The 18380-nt window shown below is 46.2% G+C and overlaps 1 long non-coding RNA gene across 1 annotated transcript in view; it reads right to left on the reverse strand.

The window, feature by feature from the left end:
• Positions 1-15185: 15185 nt before the first annotated feature.
• LOC140425809 (uncharacterized) overlaps positions 15186-18380 on the reverse strand; it is a 42633-nt gene continuing 39438 nt past the window's right edge. Inside the window, exon 3 of the long non-coding RNA XR_011948022.1 lies at positions 15186-16508. This is a non-coding gene — a long non-coding RNA (uncharacterized lncRNA). The remainder of the gene's footprint in view (positions 16509-18380) is intronic.

Consider the following 18380-nt stretch of genomic DNA (forward strand, 5'->3'; position numbering starts at 1 on the left):
TTAGGAGGACGGAGAAAAATGTCTCTCTGGAGCTGATGCCCCTGCAAAAAGGCAGCTTTTATATCTATAGATTTGCATTCCCATGCTTTTGTGACTAATAGAGCCAAAAAGATCTTGAAAATAACCTTTCCTGCTGTAGGTGAATCTACCCTTAAATCCTGATCTTCTAAGTTTTCTTCAAATCCCCGTGCCACAAGCCTGGCCTTTGCCTTATAAGTTCCATCCGGATGAACCTTTACCGTGCAAATCCATCTGTGGGATAGAGCTCTTTGTCCCCTATCCGGTACTTCCGTGTATACCCCAAATTCACTCCAACTATGCAATTTTTGCTGTTTAGCTTCTTTAATAACTTTTTCATCTAATTTATTTGAAGCCACCAAAATCTCACGTGCATGTGGGCTTCTACTCCTATTAGTATTCTTAGTCTTACTCATGTTCCGAGATCTTGACAAACTACGTCCCCTCTCCCACCTGGTATCTCGTTCTGTACTGCTACTGCTTGATCTTTCCCTTCTGCTGTGGGATGTCCTTTCAATAGTTCGCGACCTTTTCCTGCGGACCTGTTCACTATCCAATGTACTATCTGAACTGGCACTGCGTTTCTGTGCCCTCCATTTTTGAACTTCGTTTTCCCAATCCATTGTCTTGACTCCTTCCCCTGAATGCTGTACATTCAACCAATGTTTATACTTTCCAGTGGCCTTCCCTGCTCTACTAATAACAGTTGCATCCTTCCATTGACTAGACCCTTCAGGCAAGTATGTCACTTTTGTACCAACTTTTGTCAGTTGCCCTTTCGGAAAAATGGCCTGTTCTAATTCACCAGAAGTGTTGTGTTCATCCACAGAAACCCTGTCTATATCAGTTAATTGATCCTCATAGTTCTGTAACACATGCATACCAGATGACTGGTTCCTCGTCATGTCTGTCTGCTCTGTCTAAATTTGAAAATTTGTAATGTGTACCCATTGTCCTTGATGAATGGACCCTAACAGTTTGAATACCATGTTTCAAAATAATTGTTTTGCCATCTATGCCTATGATCTTCCCTGGGCCTTTCCATTCATTAGAATTGTCTCTCTTATAGTATACCATGCCTCCTTGCTGAAAAACGGCATCTGGTGCCTGTACGTTATGTCTTAAAGCTCTGCGAATTCTTTCAGAGACTTCTGCTTCCAGAAAAGCTTTTATACTGCTATGTAATGCATTTAAATGTTCAGCAAAACCAGAGCTAATTGTAGTCCCCTCCCAAGCTGGAGGCTGGTCATCCAAAATGGACGGAATTTTAGGATTTCTACCAAACACTAATTGATAAGGACTATAGCCCCCAACCATCTGCAATGAATTCTTTGCATGTACTGCCCATGCTAAAGCTGAATTTAGCCTGCAATCTGGTCGATCTGCCAAAATTTTCTGAAGCATGTAATCGATGACAGCATGATTTCTTTCACAGACACCATTACTAAATGGGCTTTCTGCAGCCATATTCATAACTCTGATATTCATGTTTTCACACATATCCCTAAACTCATCATTAGCAAATTCTCCCCCATTGTCCGTAAGGAATTTTGCCGGTGGCTCCATTCCTGTCCCTATTTATTTTTCCACGATTTGATCCAGAATTACTCTCTTTTCTTTACTTCGTACAATCGTTGATTGACTAAATCTGGTTGCTAAATCTACAAAATGCTAAATAAATATATTATTTGCTTTATCCCAGATCTTAAGGTCCATGGCCACAATGTCGTTAAAATCCCTGACCAAAGGTAGGGTTACTATCGGTCGTGCTGGTGTCCTTCTGTATTTCCTACAAACTTCACAGCAGTCACTAACCTGTTCTATCAGTTTAGTATAGTCGTCATCCCTTACCCCTGCATCCTTTAATAAAATGTTCAGCCTCCGAGGAGACGGATGTGCAAATTGCCTATGCAGTTTTAATACCACAAGCTTTTTATCAGCTAAAGTCCCATTTTCAACTGCCATTACCACTCTATCTGAAAAATTATTTGTCAATAATGGAATACAATAGTGTCCCGACTGTGTAAATTGCAAGTCCACCGTCTTTCCAAAAACTGTTGCCTTATCCTGTTCCATATCCAGTTTCATGTGTGCTTTCTTCATCGACGGTCTGCTCAGAAGCAAAGGTATCTCACCTGATACAACATCCGTGCTAATGAAATGATTCACTCCGGCAATATTGCAAGGGATCACCACTCTTTTCAGCGACTTCAGAGTATTATCATCCCCAAACCTGAAACTTGTGGAACTTTCAAATTCCTTAACCTTGTTACGATTTTCAGCATTCAAAGAGTCCAGGTAACATTTTAACCAGTCAATTCCACACACAGTAGATGTACAGCCACTGTCCAATATAGCACAGTTGAAGGATTCTGCAACCAACACCCTCATTACTGGGGCAGCATGGTAGCATTATGGATAGCACAATTGCTTCACAGCTCCAGGGTCCCAGATTCGATTCCGGCTTGGATTACTGTCTGCGTGGAGTCTGCACATCCTCCCCGTGTGTGCGTGGGTTTCCTCCGGGTGCTCCGGTTTCCTCCCACAGTTCAAAGATGTGCAGGTGAGGTGGATTGGCCATGATAAATTGCCCTTAGTGTCCAAAATTGCCCTTAGTGTTGGGTAGGGTTACTGGGTTATGGGGATAGGGTGGAGGTGTTGACCTTGGGTGGGGTGCTCTTTCCAAGAGCCGGTGCAGACTCGATGGGCCGAATGGCCTCCTTCTGCACTGTAAATTCTATGATTACCGGCGTAAAACTGCTTGTCAATAGGACAATGCCTTCTTTCTGGTCACTATCTTTTTCCTCTTCTGACTCTTCCGTGTCATGTGTCACTTCAAACACTCTATCATAACAAGTTGGACAGTTGAAAGCATAATGGTATTGAGAGTCACATCGAAATCATCGATTTCTCATGCCCCGTGCATTTCTGGGGTTCATCTTCCTATTGTAGGTTCTAACTGGGTTTCTGTCTTCATAATTTCCTTGTCTCGGTCTCCGTCTATAGTCTTGAGCCCTGTTCGTAGACATACAATTTCGCCATCCTGTTACTAGTGTATCTTCCATATTCTGCCTTATTACAGGCTGACCTATTTGGGTCATCAGAGCCATCGGAATCGAATGTTTCCCCAGAAACCTTTGTAAAGCTTTTGTCATCTGTTCGAATAAGGTATCCTTATCAGTAAACTGAACTTCTGTCAAAACCAGGAGCCTATCCATGTTGCTCACTCTAGCACAGTCAAGTATTTTAAAGGCCAACCCAGACTGTGGAAATTCTAGGTTGTGTTTCTGCAGCCTTTTATATAGTCTGCCAAATTCCATTATATAGTCTTCATGGAGATATTCTGGAACTTATCAAAATCCGACCATGCTTCATACGCACTTAACAAGTCATCTTTCTTATAAATCTTATCCATATATTGTAATAAAATCTCCAGACCTTCTTCTGAGTCTAACTCTTCCAATTCCAGCTCAGAAAGCACTTTGTTTCAGATTTTACTGCCATATGGTAGAGAAAGAGCCAATGCCATACCTTGTTTTCTCTTTCCCAAAGCAGTTACCTTAGTCCACATAACTACTGCACTTCTCCATTGGTCGTACGATTCCCTTTCAGAAAATAAGGGAGGATAGTCATATCCAGCCATCTATATCCTCGGTTCAGCCATATATCCCTTTTTTTTTTTTTCTCACTCACTCCTTGGTTTGATCTGGAAAAGTTGTATCTTTCAAACCTTCACATTTACACAGCAACCATCCTCTGCTACCAATTGTTAGACGCTTTAGTTGCTGTGATATGAAGAGTCTAAAGTTCTTGTTCCTTTTCACCAAACACCCTTTATTTCACTTCCACATCGTCTGCAAAAAACTCTTAACACACCACCTCACAGAGGCCACCTGAAGCCCCTTTACATATCAGTGTCAATTAATGGACAATAACATAAATGAGACAACTAATTGCAATGTCTCTTAACCCATTACTTAACAATCTTAAATTCCTTCCTACTTTCTTTATATTCTTCAAGAACTTCATCTGTACTTTTAGACCTTATGACTGCTTTCTATTTCTTTTTGACAAGGTTCATAATATGCCTTGTTATCCAGGATTCCCTATACTTGCCACCCTTGTCTTTCGTCCTCACAGGTATATGTCTAATCAACTGACATCTGAAAGCCTCCCACATGCCGGATGTTGATTTTCCTTCAAACAGCCTCGCCCAGTCAACACTCTCCAGATCCTGCCTAATGCTGTTGTAATTAGCCTTCCCCCAGTTTAACACCTTCACCTGAGGACCACACTTGTCCTTATCCATAAGCAGCTTAAAACATACTCTAGACAGAATGCGGATAGACTTCTCCATCCTTCACTCTAGTCTGTTGACCGTCTTTCACAACTCTACCTGATTTTCCACCACCCTGTCTTTGCAATCCAATGATGTCAGAGACGGCAACTTCCAGAGGCTCATCATCTGACTCAGACTTAAGGGATGCCTGATCTCCAATAGTCCTCTGAGTGCCAGAGACCTGGACAGTCATTGCCTCTGACTGCTGGAGAGACATGTCAGTGAGGTGTTCCCCAAAATGTGACCCCAAGCTTAATCTAGATCTATGATCCACTAGGGTGTGTGTCTCTGAGCTGGTGGAGGGTACAAGTGAATGCAGTGACAGGTCTTCAACTAGATCCCCAGCAGAGATAGCTGGGGCATATGTTGCCTGTTCTGATCTGTCTGTATCTGATGCTGCCTGTAAGAGAGAGAAGATAGATAGTTCATGAACAGATTGAATACAACACTGCATGTCACTCACTTTGAATGTTAGGATGTGATCAACTCATGGAGGGTTCATCCGTACTGGCTTTCTGGGAGAGGCCGATCTAACCTTCCCCACGGGAGCTATCAATGTCCTCCCATAGAATGAACCCCTACACTGCAGAAGGAGGTCAATCTAGGCCCATTGAGTCAGCACCGACCCTCTGAAAGAGCACCATACCTAGGCCCTCTCCCCAGCTCCACCCCAGCAACCCCACCTAACCTGCACATCTCTGGACATTAATGGGCAACTTAGCAAGGCCAATGCATCTAACCAACACATCTTTGGACTGTGGAAGGAAATTGGAGCACCCGGAGGAAACCCATGCATGGAGAACGTGCAAACTCCACACAGACAGTCACCCAAGGCCAGACCTGAACCCGGGTCGCTGGAGCCGCACTTGAGCCCCTGCAGCATCCTCCTCAAATCTGGACGGTTCCTGGTTGCCAGCCATCCCTCAACCACTCTGGGATAGCTCCAACCTGTTGTGGGCCAGCTTTGCTTGCAAGAAGACAAATGGATGGAATGTAATGAGACGGGATGGAGCAGAGGTTGGGAAGCTTGCATGCCGACTCTGTGTGCCGAGCCCTCCTCACTGAGGGCTGAGGGTGGAATTTGTGGAGTATAATCGATGAGACATTGGAGATGTTAAAGTGCTGAGTATAACCTTCTGACTGCATGATGCCACCAGGAGAGCATGAGATTGGTGTGAGCTGAAGGGTCACTTCCCCTGGCAGAGGGGATGGGATCACTCATCCTCATCCTGCATTGAATTACGTTAAATGATCTTTATTGTCACACATAGGCTTATATTAACACTGCAATGAAGTTACTGCGAAAAGCCCCCTAGTCACCACATTCCGACGCCTGTTCGGGTACACGGAGGGAGAATTCAGAATTCTCAGCTGGTACGGGAATTGAACCCGCGCTGCTGTCCTTGTTCTGCATCACAAACCAGCTGTCTAGCCCACTGAGCTAAATGGTTGCCTGACAAGCTGACCTCCCATGGAACTGCCTTCCAGGCCGGTGAGGTGAGGCTGGTGCTCCTGTTGGAGCCATCCCGCGGGTTGAAAACCTCCCAATGCTGGTGAAATCCATGGATGAGGGTCTCAGGGGAAACATTATTGAATGTGGGAGCAGCTTTTTCCTTTGTTAGAGCCATAATCATGACGTTTCAGGCACACAGCTAGCCAGGCGAGAGTGAATGTGCGTTCGGGTGGTGTTTAAATATGGTGACCGGACCTTTGACCCCAATCGGTGATGGCGGGATGGACGAATCTCACCCTATCATGTGATTTGGAGAGCTGCTCAACCAAGCATCATTAATGAGCTTCCAACCCGTGAAATCGGGTGCGGTTCCCCTCCCCGCCACCAAGCGGGAAATGTGCCGAAAAACCCTCCCACCTCCACACTTAGTCTCCAAAATGGAAAATTCCACCCTAGTTAGGTTTGTGGGTCTCAGAGTGGGGAGGGGATCTAAGGCCTGGGGTGTGGGCAGAGGGTGAGATTGAGGGTGTCGTAGAAGCCGGGTGGGAGGGGGAATCCGTGGGGTCACACCTTGTCATGGTGGGGCGGGCAATGTTGAAAGGCTACTTAATGGAAAAGCAACCACAACAGCCACCCCCACCCCAACTCCCTTCCCTACGCAGGGTCACCTTCTGGGCTTACCTGCTTTTCATGAACCCCTCTTGATGTGTTATATGAGTTGGTTTAACACTGACTGCAACTGGATGTAGTAAGACTAGAAACAGGCTTCTGACACAGGAGATGGTTCAACACTGTTTTACTGAACCTGCTGATTGCTGTACATAATCTGCTGTGGGTTGACACTCTATTAATCTAAACTGATAACCTCTGTCTGGCTTGGTCAGACTGGCTCTCTGTCACATGGAGACGGTGCTCACTGCACTGTGCACCCTGACTATCTCTGTAGCTGTATCCAGTGAGAAGAGGCAGAGTCTTGATGCCTTGTGTGTTTTATAGTGGTGGTGTCCCCTGCAGTGTCCTGTCTGGTGATTGGTTGTTCTGTGTCCTGTGTGTTTATTGGTTATTCTGTGTGTCAGTCACTGCCTGTCTGTATCTCATTATATACATGAGTGGATATTACGACACCTGCCAGGCTGAAAAGTCAGGCTGCGCGGGACCAGCAATTAAGTGGTCATTGATTGATCACTTAAGGGTCATAATCAGGGAAAAGTGGGGGGGGGGGGGGGCACGGCGGCACAGTGGCTAGCACAGTTGCCTAACGGCGCCGAGGACCCAGGTTCGATCCAGGCCATGGTTATTAGTCCCTGTGAAGTTACACAGTCTCCCCGTGTTTCTGTGGGTCTCACTTCCACAACCCCAAGATGTGCAGGGTAGGTAGATTAGCCACGCTAAATTGCTCCTTAATTGCAAAAAAAAACAATTGGGTACTTTACATTTTTTTTTTAAGTAATTGGGGAAAGGGCTGGCATTGGCCTTATCCAGGCTATCAAATTGGGGTGGGAGATTGGGGTAGGTGGGAGGGTTGTGGGAAGGAGTTTTGCTGGACTCACTCCGCCTTCCTGCTACAAACCCGCCAGAGAAAAAAGATAAAATGCTGCCCTCAGCCGCTAGTGTTTCGGCGAGTGCAGGAAGGCCCTTGCTGACAGCATCAAACGACGATAGCGTCAAGAAAATACAGAATGGCGCTGGGTTGTGGAAAACCGCATCAGCGGGCGAACTGTGCTGGAATGTTTGCAAGTGTACACTAATCTGTTACTGGCTCTTATAAAATAATGAAGCTGCTGAATTAAATGGAACTCATTGACAGGTTGACAGCCAAATAAAAATGTTCCCCTGACTTTGGGAGATCTCCATAGTCTCTGCAGCCAAACAGAGTGTCTGCCTGGCGTTTACACCTATGACACTGAAGATGAGAATCAATTAACTCGCAATATTCCCAAGTGCCTATTTCATGGGTTGGAAACATTCCCATTTTCAAAATGAAAATCCATGTGAGGTGCATGTTTATTTTTCCATTTTTAAATTTATTTTTTGCAAGACCAACATAACCGAGAATTTCAGTGGAGAATTTCAGGTTGAAATTCACACAATGACACAGAAAATGGGAGAGTGAATGGAGCATGTGGCCCTTTGAGCCTGCTCGTCCAATCAGGGCTGGTCTTGAGCTCCACGTACGTAAATTTAAAATAATGGGGTTATACAACCTGGTTAACCAAATTAAAGATTTTTCTCCCCAGATCTGGCCAACCAAATTGACAATTTCTCTCCTTCATCAGCTAGCCTGGTTGGCGCAGGAAAAGACATCGCCAATCGTCTGGCATTTTACAACCTATTTTCAAACCGTTACACCACACAATTTGGAGAGCGTGCAATGGAACATCTGTCTCCAACCTCCATTATTACACAGTTGGCCAATGGGGTTTTTGAAAAATTCATTCATGGGACATGGGAGTCGCTGGCTGGAGCCAGCATTTAAGGATCAACCCCATTGCTGCGGGTCTAGAGTCACATGTAGGACAGACCAGGTAATGACGGCAGATTTCCTTCCCTAAAGGACATCAGGGAACCAGGTGGGTATTTTCTGACAACAGACAATGGTTTCATGGTCATCATTAGAATATTTTTATTGAATTCAAATTTCACCATCTGCAGGTGTGGGATTTGAACCCAGGACCCCAGGGAATTACTTTGGGTCTCTGGATTACTAGTTCAGTGACAATAGCATTATGCCACCATCTCCCCGCCGGTTGTTCGAGGGAAAGCCTGTGCAAGCACTTAGATGTGTATCACAGCCAGTTTCTTCAGCACGGGCAGCACGGTAGTACAAGTGGATAGCACTGTGGCTTCACAGCACCAGGGTCCCAGGTTCGATTCCCCGCTGGGTTACTGTCTATGCGGAGTCTGCACGTTCTCCCCGTGTCTGCGTGGGTTTCCTCCGGGTGCTCCGGTTTCCTCCCACAGTCCAAAGACGTGCAGGTTAGGCGGATTGGCCATGATAAATTGCCCTGAGTGACCAAAAAAGGTTCGGAAGGGTTATTGGGTTACGGGTATAGGGTGGAAGTGAGGGATTAAGCGGGTCTGTGCAGACTCGATGGGCCGAATGACTTCCTTCTGCACTGTATGTTCTATGTTCATCCTGGAATGGGCCATCGTTTGGATCAGCAACACTTTTGTCATCATTAGGCAACAACCTGCAAATGCCAAAATCCTTTGATTCGCCAGTCACAGGAGTGGTTTCAGGATTGTATTGTGGTGCATACATAGAAAACCATCCAGTCCTTGCTCATCCCGTCGTGCATATAATTTCCCGCTAATATCATGAACGATTCCAGCCAGGTTTACATCTTATTGAGCGGCCAACATTCACAACTGGCCTGTACCTAGTTTTTCTCTCACCCAAGGGTTCATGGTAATTCTCTTCTCCTCCCCTTGGGCACAACATAGCATTGCAAAATCTGCTAACTAAACGTAAGCTAACAAATTCACCCATCAACAAATGCAAATTAGTCACTTTCGAAGCATTCCATGCACACATGCAGCAAGAGTGCGGTAACATTAAAGTTTAGGCTGATAAGTGACAAGTAAGATTCATGCCACACAAATGTCAGCCTATTACTATTTCTAACAAGAGAGAATCTAACCATTTCTGTTTGATATTCCGTGCCATTGTTAAATCCCCTACCATCATCATTATCGTTGACCAGTGACTAAACTGGACCAATCATATTAATACCGTGGCTATAAGAGTAGGTCAGAGACTGGGAAATCTGCCACGATTAACTCACCTCCTGATTTCCCAAAGCCTGTCCACCATTTACAAGGCACAAATCAGGAGTACGATGAAATATTTCCCATTTGCTTGGACGGCTGCAGACCCAATACTCAAAAGGCTTGACAACATCTAGGCCAAATCCGGCAGCTTGATCGACACTCATCCACCACCTTAAACATTCACCTCCTCCATCAGCAGCACACAGTGGCAGCAGTGGTACTGTCCACAAGATGCATTGCAGCAACTCACCAAGGTTCCATCGACAACACCTTCCAAACCAGTGTTGTCTACCATCTGGAAGGAAAAAGACAGCAGACACATGGGATTATAACCACCTGCAATTTTCCCTTCTTGTCTCATGCCACCCTGACTTGGAACTTTATTGCCATTCATCTTGATGAGCCAAAGTTATGGAACTTCCTTCCTAACAGCATTGTGGGTGTACCAAACCCCATAGACTTCAGTGGTTCATGAAGGCAGCACACCACACCTCCGTGAGTGGAATAAAGAATTGGCAACAAATAGTGTTACTGATAGTAAAGAATCACCAATTGATGGAGGATGATAAGGGGAAGGCAGTAGGAAGCTTCTGTACCTGTGTTTGAGCTGCTAGCAAGAGACTTTGATGGCACCCGGGGTCAATATTGAGGGCTCCCAAGCCACTCCATCCCAACTGAATGCAACTGAACTTCCATTTTTAGTGGATTCGTCCTGCCAGGAGAAATGGCAAATCCAGGGATGGTGATGTGTGAGTCTGGGACATTGGTTGAAAGGTATGTTCTGAATTATTATGTCAGCTTGTTGCTTGTCTAGTCTCCGGGATAGTTCTCTTAGTTTTAGCACAAGTTCCAAATATTTGTGACGACTTTACATGGTCAACTTGGCAGTGGCTTTATCACATCCTGTGCCTTTGTCTTGTCTGAACTGATGCCAAGTTGTATGTCCTGGTTTGTGTTTATTGGTCCTTTTTGTTAGGCTAGATGGAACTAAATGGCTTGCTAGGCGATACCAGGGAAAGTTAAGAGTTCATAGGATCATAGTGCAGAAGGAGGCCATTTGGCCATTCTGGTTAGCACCGACCCTCCGAAAGAGGTCCATCCAGGGCCACTCCCCCGCCCACCTTGTCCTATCCCCGTAACCTAACCTGCACATCCCTGGACACCAAGGGGCAATTTAGCATAGCCAATCCACTAATCTGCACATCTTTGGACTGTGGGAGGAAACCCAAGTAGAAACAAGGAGAAAGTGCAAACTCCACATAGACAGGCGCCCGAGGCTGGAATCGAACCCGGGTCCCTGGCGCTGTGAGGCAGCAGTGCTAACCACTGTGCCACCATGCTGCTTTCCCTATCTGAAGGACATTACAGATCCCAGATTGGTTTTCACAACAATCCAGTAATTTGATGGTCACCATTACTAATACAAGCTTTTTATTCCAGATTTATCTGTACATAAATTTCCCATTTGTAGTGGTGAGATTTGAATTCATGCCCTGTATCACCATGCTACTGTTTCTGACAAATGCAAACTGAATTAAATAAATAAAAACCTCAATAGAAAAACAAGTTTGGGCTCACTATTCATTAAATGGAAACTTCGAGATTTGGATGAAAAGGTCACTGCAGCAGCCATCAGACGAAATATGGATAGATGCAGGTTGTTGGATACTAGAGTGTGAAAGAGCTAATCGGTGTAAGAAACAATTAAACAATTATTAGCACACATAAGCAAATCTCCTGCCAGGGGTTGGCAGGGATAAATCATTTCTAAAATAAACATTTGTTTATGGGAATGTCGAGATGTTTTGATCTGTTAATTGATTCAAGGGCATGTTTACTTCCCACCTATTGACAGAGGCAGGATTGAATGAAATGGGCTGAGGGGAGGAGAAACAATACGATTTATCCATGACCTAACACTCCTTTTGGCAAATCACCTGGAGGAATAACAAGCTTGTCCGCACATTGAGGACAAGGTAGATTCAGCTGTGTTTGCTTTCGTTTGCACATTCAAGATGAAGGCAATCACAAGCTCCTTCATCAATGGGAATGTGCTGTCGACAGACCTACTTATATATTTTAGTCTCTTTATTCAAATCCATCATGCAATTGCAGTGATTATGATACTGGATGAGTAATCCAGACAATATGGGTTCAAATCCCATAACATCAGCTGGAGAATTTGCATTTAGTTAAAAAAAATCTGCTAAAACAAAATTGAGAAAAACTGACCGATTGTTGTGAAACCCTCTCCCAATGACTCACTAATGTCCTTTAATGAAGAAACCTGAGTTTTCCACTCCCCGGCCAGTGGGCTTTTAGGCAGGGGGAGCTTGGAATACAACAAATGGGATTCCCCCTGAATTCTCGGCCTCACAGTGATAGCCTCACACTAATGCACATTAAACCGTGGGCAGCACGGTAGCATTGTGGATCGCACAATTGCTTCACAGCGCCAGGGTCCCAGGTTCGATTCCGGCTTGGGTCACTGTCTGTGTGGAGTCTGCATATCCTCCCCGTGTGTGCGTGGGTTTCCTCCGGGTGCTCCGGTTTCCTCCCACAGTCCAAAGATGTGCAGGTTAGGTGGATTGGCCATGCTAAATTGCCCTTCGTGTCCAAAATTGCCCTTAGTGTTGGATGGGGTTACTGGGTTATGGGGATAGGGTGGAGGTGTTGACCTTGGGTTTGGTGCTCTTTCCAAGAGCTGGTACAGACTCGATGGGCCGAATGGCCTCCTTCTGCACTGTTAATTCTATGATCTATGAAACTCCTTCTGCCAAATTTTAGCCCAATCTCCTTGCCTAACTATATCTGTCTGTAAAATCTGTGTCTCCTCTTCACTGCCTGCTTTTAGAATTATCTGTAAATTTTGCTATGTTACACTCTGTCCTCGCTTGCAGGTCATTTATATAGATTGTAAACAATTGAGGCCCATGTAAGGGTACCAGTTTGGGGGCGTTGATAACGGCGCCTCTGCCGTTCCCGCCGGCATGGTACTCCACCAGCCCCGTGGTAGTGGCAGCCTTGGGGGCAATGGAGGAAGCATGTGGGAGTGCAGGGAGCATCGGTCTGGTCTCCAATCTGCAATAACCACCGGTTTGCCCAGGAAGGATGGACGGGGATTCCGGAGGTGGCAGAAGGCAGGAATTGAGAGGATGGGGGATATGTTTATAGAAGGGAGCTTTCCTAGCTTGAGAGAGCTGGAGGAGAAATTTGGATTGGCGAGAGGAAACAAATTTAGGTATCTGCAGATACGTAGGAGGGTCCCGCACCACACTCAATTCCTCCACGATGTTTCAGCGAGACACGTGGCCCACAACAGACACCATCACACTCAGCGGCTTTGCAGGTCATTTACAACAAGGACACATCACAGCCCCTGTAGCGATACAAATAGGGCAAATTACAACTAAACACCCCGTAGTTTTGGTCGATCTACCCCAGACAACTGAACACATCCTAGGAATCAATTTGAATCAATTATGAGCTCCCACAACCTCTCTTTTGATCCAGTTAATAAATGTGTTTTGGAGAATGACAAAGGCAGCACGAACCCCCACAGTTGGAGACTATGAAAACAGGATTAGCTCAGTAGGAGACTTCTGGTTCGACCCTCGAGCCATTAGTCAGGACAAACAGGTTAGGGAACTCCAGCAGCAACGCAAAACAGCATTTGCAGAGCACAAGCACGACTGTGGCAAAATAGCTGGCTTGGTAAATATGACAGGTCCCGACCCCAGACCCCAAAAGCAGTATGGCTTTCCCCAAGAGGCAGAGGGAGAAATCTCCAAAGTAATAGAGAGTTTGCTGGATCAAGGCGTACTCAGATCAGTAACCTCCACAAACAATGCACCAATTTGGCCCGTCAGGAAACCCGATGGATCATGGCGACTGACCATTGATTACCGGGAACTGAACAAAGTAACCCCAGTAGCAGCCCCCACCGTAGCCACAAGTCCCGAGACCATGCTCAAACAGGGACTCCAGTCAAACAAAATTCGGTTTTGGACATTAGTAATGGCTTTTGGTCCATTCCATTGGATAAAGCGTGCCAGTACAAATTCGCCTTTACATTCCAGGGACAACAATATCTGTGGACGTGCCTTCCACAACGCTTCCACAACTCCCCCTCCATTTTCCACCGACAGCTGGCAAATGGACGAGTAAAATTTTCCCGCCCCGATTGTCTGGTCCAGAATGTAGATGACTTCCTACTACAGACAGACACAAAGGGAGAGCACATTTCACTTCTCGCCGAACTCCTAGCACTCCTGAAAGAAATTGGATGTAAAAGTCAACCCCAAGAAGGCCCAGATTTTGCAGGAAAAAGTGATTTGCTTGGGTACAGTAATACCACTTGGTAAACGCGAGATCGAGCAAAAGAGAATTGACTCGATCGTCAAATTGCCTCTTCCCCACAATGTCTCAGCCCTCCGGTCATTTTTAGGACTGGTTGGCTACTGCCGAAACAATATCGATGGTTTCCCCATAAAAGCAGCGCCCCTATCCGACCTTCTCAAGAAAAAGGCACCTTGGGAATGGCTTCCACAGCACATGGATGCCATGGATGCTTTAAAAAGAGTCCTCAGTACAGCCCCCGCATTACAGGTCCGAGATCCACTTTCCCCGTACGCAATCGAAGTTGCAAGCACCGACCGAACCCTTTCGGCCTTACTCCTCCAGGAACGCCATGACCAATTACATGCGTGTTAGATCCTGTCGAGCAAGGATTTTCTGCCTGCGAAAGGCACCTGCTCGCAGTTTGTTCGGCAGTACAGTACTTTGCCTACATTACAGGACTCAACCCCATCACCATCCTCACAGACCACACCCCAACACAGCTATAGTTAGACGGTTGACTTAAAGATGGCACAGTCAGCCAAATCTGCGCAGCCCGTTGGACCCTTCTTTTACAGGGACGGAATATTACAGTCAAAAGAACCAAGACCCACACTTTCCTAGCCGATAATTTGAAATATGCAGGAACCCCTCATGAGTGTGAGATCATCACCACAAAACACAACACAGGCCAATTTATACCTAAGACAGCTCCCAGGGAAGCAGTTAATACACCCAGAGACCCCAGCCCACAGACACGTGCGCACCCCTGAAAATTTATGTGGATGGCTCCTCCACAGTTTTGAACGGAAAGAGAATTACCGGTTGCGGCATTTATGTAGAGGATGTAGATGAGATTTCATTAAAGTTGCCAGGACACTTAGGCTCGCTGGCAACAGAACTGGCACCAATTGCTTATATTGTAGACCACCCGACTCGTTCTGTTGCTCTCTTTGTGTGTCTCTTAATTTGGTTCTGTTTAATTACGTTTGCTCAAGAGTCGCCAGGTATCTTTCGATACCGCCACAAGGTTCAGAACCAAATACTGATCAAAGAGTCGATACACCAGTTAGTAAGTTCAAAAGCAATGCTCATTTATTTACACACAGTCAAATCTACTCATGCATAAACTCTGCAAACTAAACTATCACTATTACTAAAAGCCTATACTTAGCTTCGGGTGCCCACTCAGTCAGAGGAACAATGGCCGTTGCTCGGTTCTGAGGCTGCTGGGTTGAGCTGTTTACAGGATAGCAACTAGGAGCGTCTATCTCGTAGCGTGCGTTGACTTGGAACTTACTTGGTCTGATGCAGCTGCTAGGCTGGTCTCTCTTCGCTGAGAGCCAAGGCTAAAGAAGAAAGATTCTCTCTTTGGTGAGTGCTTATGTACTCAAAAGGGCTTTGCGTGCTTTTGGGCGGGCCTTGAACTGTGCCTTAATTAATTGGGCCTTTCCCAATCATTCGTATCGATTTTCCTCCAATAGAGGAGTGGTTCCCTGATTGCTGGGCGTGTCCTAGGTGACCGTTGGTCTGCTTTGTTTTAGTCTCTTCTGGCGCCGGGGTGTCTGCCTTAACATTGTGTATCTAAATGTTTCCCTTTTGTCCACGGAGATGGCTCATTAGTATGTAGATTGCTTAGCAGTTTCTGTCCTGTCTGAGAGCTTAAGGTTCTAATCAACAGACAGACCTTGCACCTACTTGTTTCTTAGTATTGTCCAATTTTCCCTGCATTCTTTGCAAGTGTCCATTTTGTAATCGGGACGTGGCCATCCCAGATGGCTACACTCCCTCCTTGTGATCCTCAACGCGAAGCATGAAGGATCACATACTGCGTCGTCTTCATCCTCTGACCAAACGGGGCACCCATACTTAGGCTCTACACTGTCCTATCCTATGAAACACAATTTTACCTAAACCATTTCAAATACATTCATTATCATAAAACTCTACGGGGCGCTATGACATTAATACATGCATTACAGAAAAATAATAAAACTGGAACCTCTAACTATTCTCAATAAACTATCCTCATTAAACAATCCAAAAATAATCTATACATCTTAAACTGTACAAAATAGCCGCACACACATTTCTCTGGCCTAGCAGTCAGACACAGAGGTTTACATCTCTTTATTCTACAGAATACATAAAGAAAAATGGATGCACTTTAATCCGCCCCAATGGGTTCGGGGGTCTGGTGAAATCCGGAAATGGGGGACCTAAACCTGTATACCGTGGTGCGAGAGCGATATGCTCTCTTTTGCCATTTCCTAACTCTAAACGTTTGCACGGCACTGCAAAGTATCACCTGCACTAAGAGTGCTTCGACTACACATGAGAGTGAGTACCAGGTGATAAACCTATCACACCAGGTCGGGGTATTGCTAGCAGTTGCTGGACTAGTTATCTCGGGGTTCCGTGTATTGCAGGGGTGAGAAACATTTATGGTTTGTGTGGTAGGGGTCAGGGGGGTAGCGTCCGCACGCAACTGAAGGGATCCCGCTAAGATCCATGTGAACACGAAGGCTGTCTTCATCTTTGTCAGTCTACTTCTTTGCCTTCCTCTGGGGTTCCTGAGGTTCCGGAGTTCTGTGAACACAAGCATAATTTCTGTTATCATCTTGCTTAAGATCTCGTTTGTCTGTCTGTCTGTCGTTTATTGCCAATTTCCCTTTATAATTGGTCACCATCTGTGACTCCCTCTTTTTTTTTTAAACCAGATGTTGGGACAAGACATCTAAGAAAAATACTGCCATACTGCGAGCCGTCTCGCAGCCTGTGTGATTTACCATCCCAGTGTTTGAGGATGTAAATAGCATACGGAAGCAACCTAAGGGTTGCCAAAACCAAACAAAAGAAAATTGAACGTAACGAGCCCCAAAATGGGGTGCGTATGGGCCGCGGCGGGTAAGAAATGGGTGGAATCCCCGGGTAGGACGGTGATCAATGCCGTTTGTGCTGTACCCGAGAGTAGCTGACCAGAGGGCCGGTCCTCAGGCAGGGCGGGGACCAATGCCGTTTCTCCACTGCCTGAGCAACCAGCAAGAACGGGTAAGAATGTGGTCGTCGTGGGGGCTTCCTCGCGAATCAGGAGAGTAGCTATGAGCCGTGTTCTGTCAACAAACTAGTTCCTCTGAACAGTTGGCTGGCGACAAACTTGTACCTTTAAACTGGTTTCTGTTGACAAACTAGTTCCTCTAACAGGCACTGGGCGTCAAAGGAGTGGTGACGTGGGGCCGTGAAAACTTTCAAGTTTACGAACAATACTTAACGTTAACACTAATGGACAAACATACAACGAAAATGGTGCAGGTTCCATCAGAAAGGACATCGTAAATCACATTTGGACTGGGGTGTAACTAGCATATGGAGCCAGTGTAGTGTGACCGAAGAAGAGAGGAAGGAGGAGCGAAAGAAAAATGAAGTGGCCTTGCTGAGGTAACGCTGCCATGGGTTGTGGTGGGTAAGCGCTCACAGTTTGCATGGGGCAGCTGGGAGCTTGCAGCTGCTGTGGATGGCGTTCTCTTTCATATCTGGGGGCGAGTCTAGCTGGTGGTGGGGGTCTCCTGCAATCTCGGGCGAAGTGTCCTGGCTGCCCACAGTTGTAACATGACCCCTGGGGCACATAAGGTGGAGCAAGCTCTCTGGGGTATTGCTCCCTTGGGTATGGTTCCCTGGGTGGGGGGTTGGGGCTGTTAGTGTCGTCACTGGTTCTGGGGGCATTTGTGGGCTGATTCCATTGCTGTTTCAGGGGGGGCTTGACATTCTCGTGCGTAATGTCCTAATTGGCCACAATTGTAGCATTCGTTGGATTTAGGCTGCTGTGGGCTGTTTCTTCCCTCGTTTACCCATGCGGGGTTCTGGTGCGTCCTAACTGGATGCATGTCTGCCTGCTCTTCATCGGGTTTTATAAATGCGGTTTTGCCTTGGACTGATTGCTCCCAAGCGCGGGACAATCTCTTCAAAACCCATTTTTCATTGTGGGCTGCATCTGAGGGGTCATAATTTGCGCTAGCTTTTCATCCTGCATCTGTGGCGTGGGAGACCATAATTCAGGTCCATTTGGCCATATTATCTGGGGACAGATGGGCGCGGGCTAACTGTCCAAAAACTGCGGTGAAGTGAATCTACAAGCGTCCAGCAAACGCTGTGGGGTGCTCTGTCTTCTTTTGCCTGCACTTATTTAGGCCTTCTACGGGGTCTCCTCTGTTAAAGCCGATCGCATCAAGGATCGCTGTGTGCATCTCTTGGAGTGTGCCTCCTCCTACATTCTGTGAGTCGGGAAGGGCTGCCACGACTGAAGGGTCGAAGCTTAAAACTGGGAGCTTCACTTGCTCCTTTTCGTCCAGGCCGTACATGGTTGCCTGCTGTTTGAATTTCATGAAAAATTGGTGGGGGTCTGAAGTGGGAAGGAACGGTGTAATTTTTCCACACGCATCCCGTAATTGGGTCACGGTTAAC

The sequence above is a fragment of the Scyliorhinus torazame genome, chromosome 6 (assembly GCF_047496885.1).
Source record: "Scyliorhinus torazame isolate Kashiwa2021f chromosome 6, sScyTor2.1, whole genome shotgun sequence".
NCBI classification, from domain to species: domain Eukaryota; kingdom Metazoa; phylum Chordata; class Chondrichthyes; order Carcharhiniformes; family Scyliorhinidae; genus Scyliorhinus; species Scyliorhinus torazame.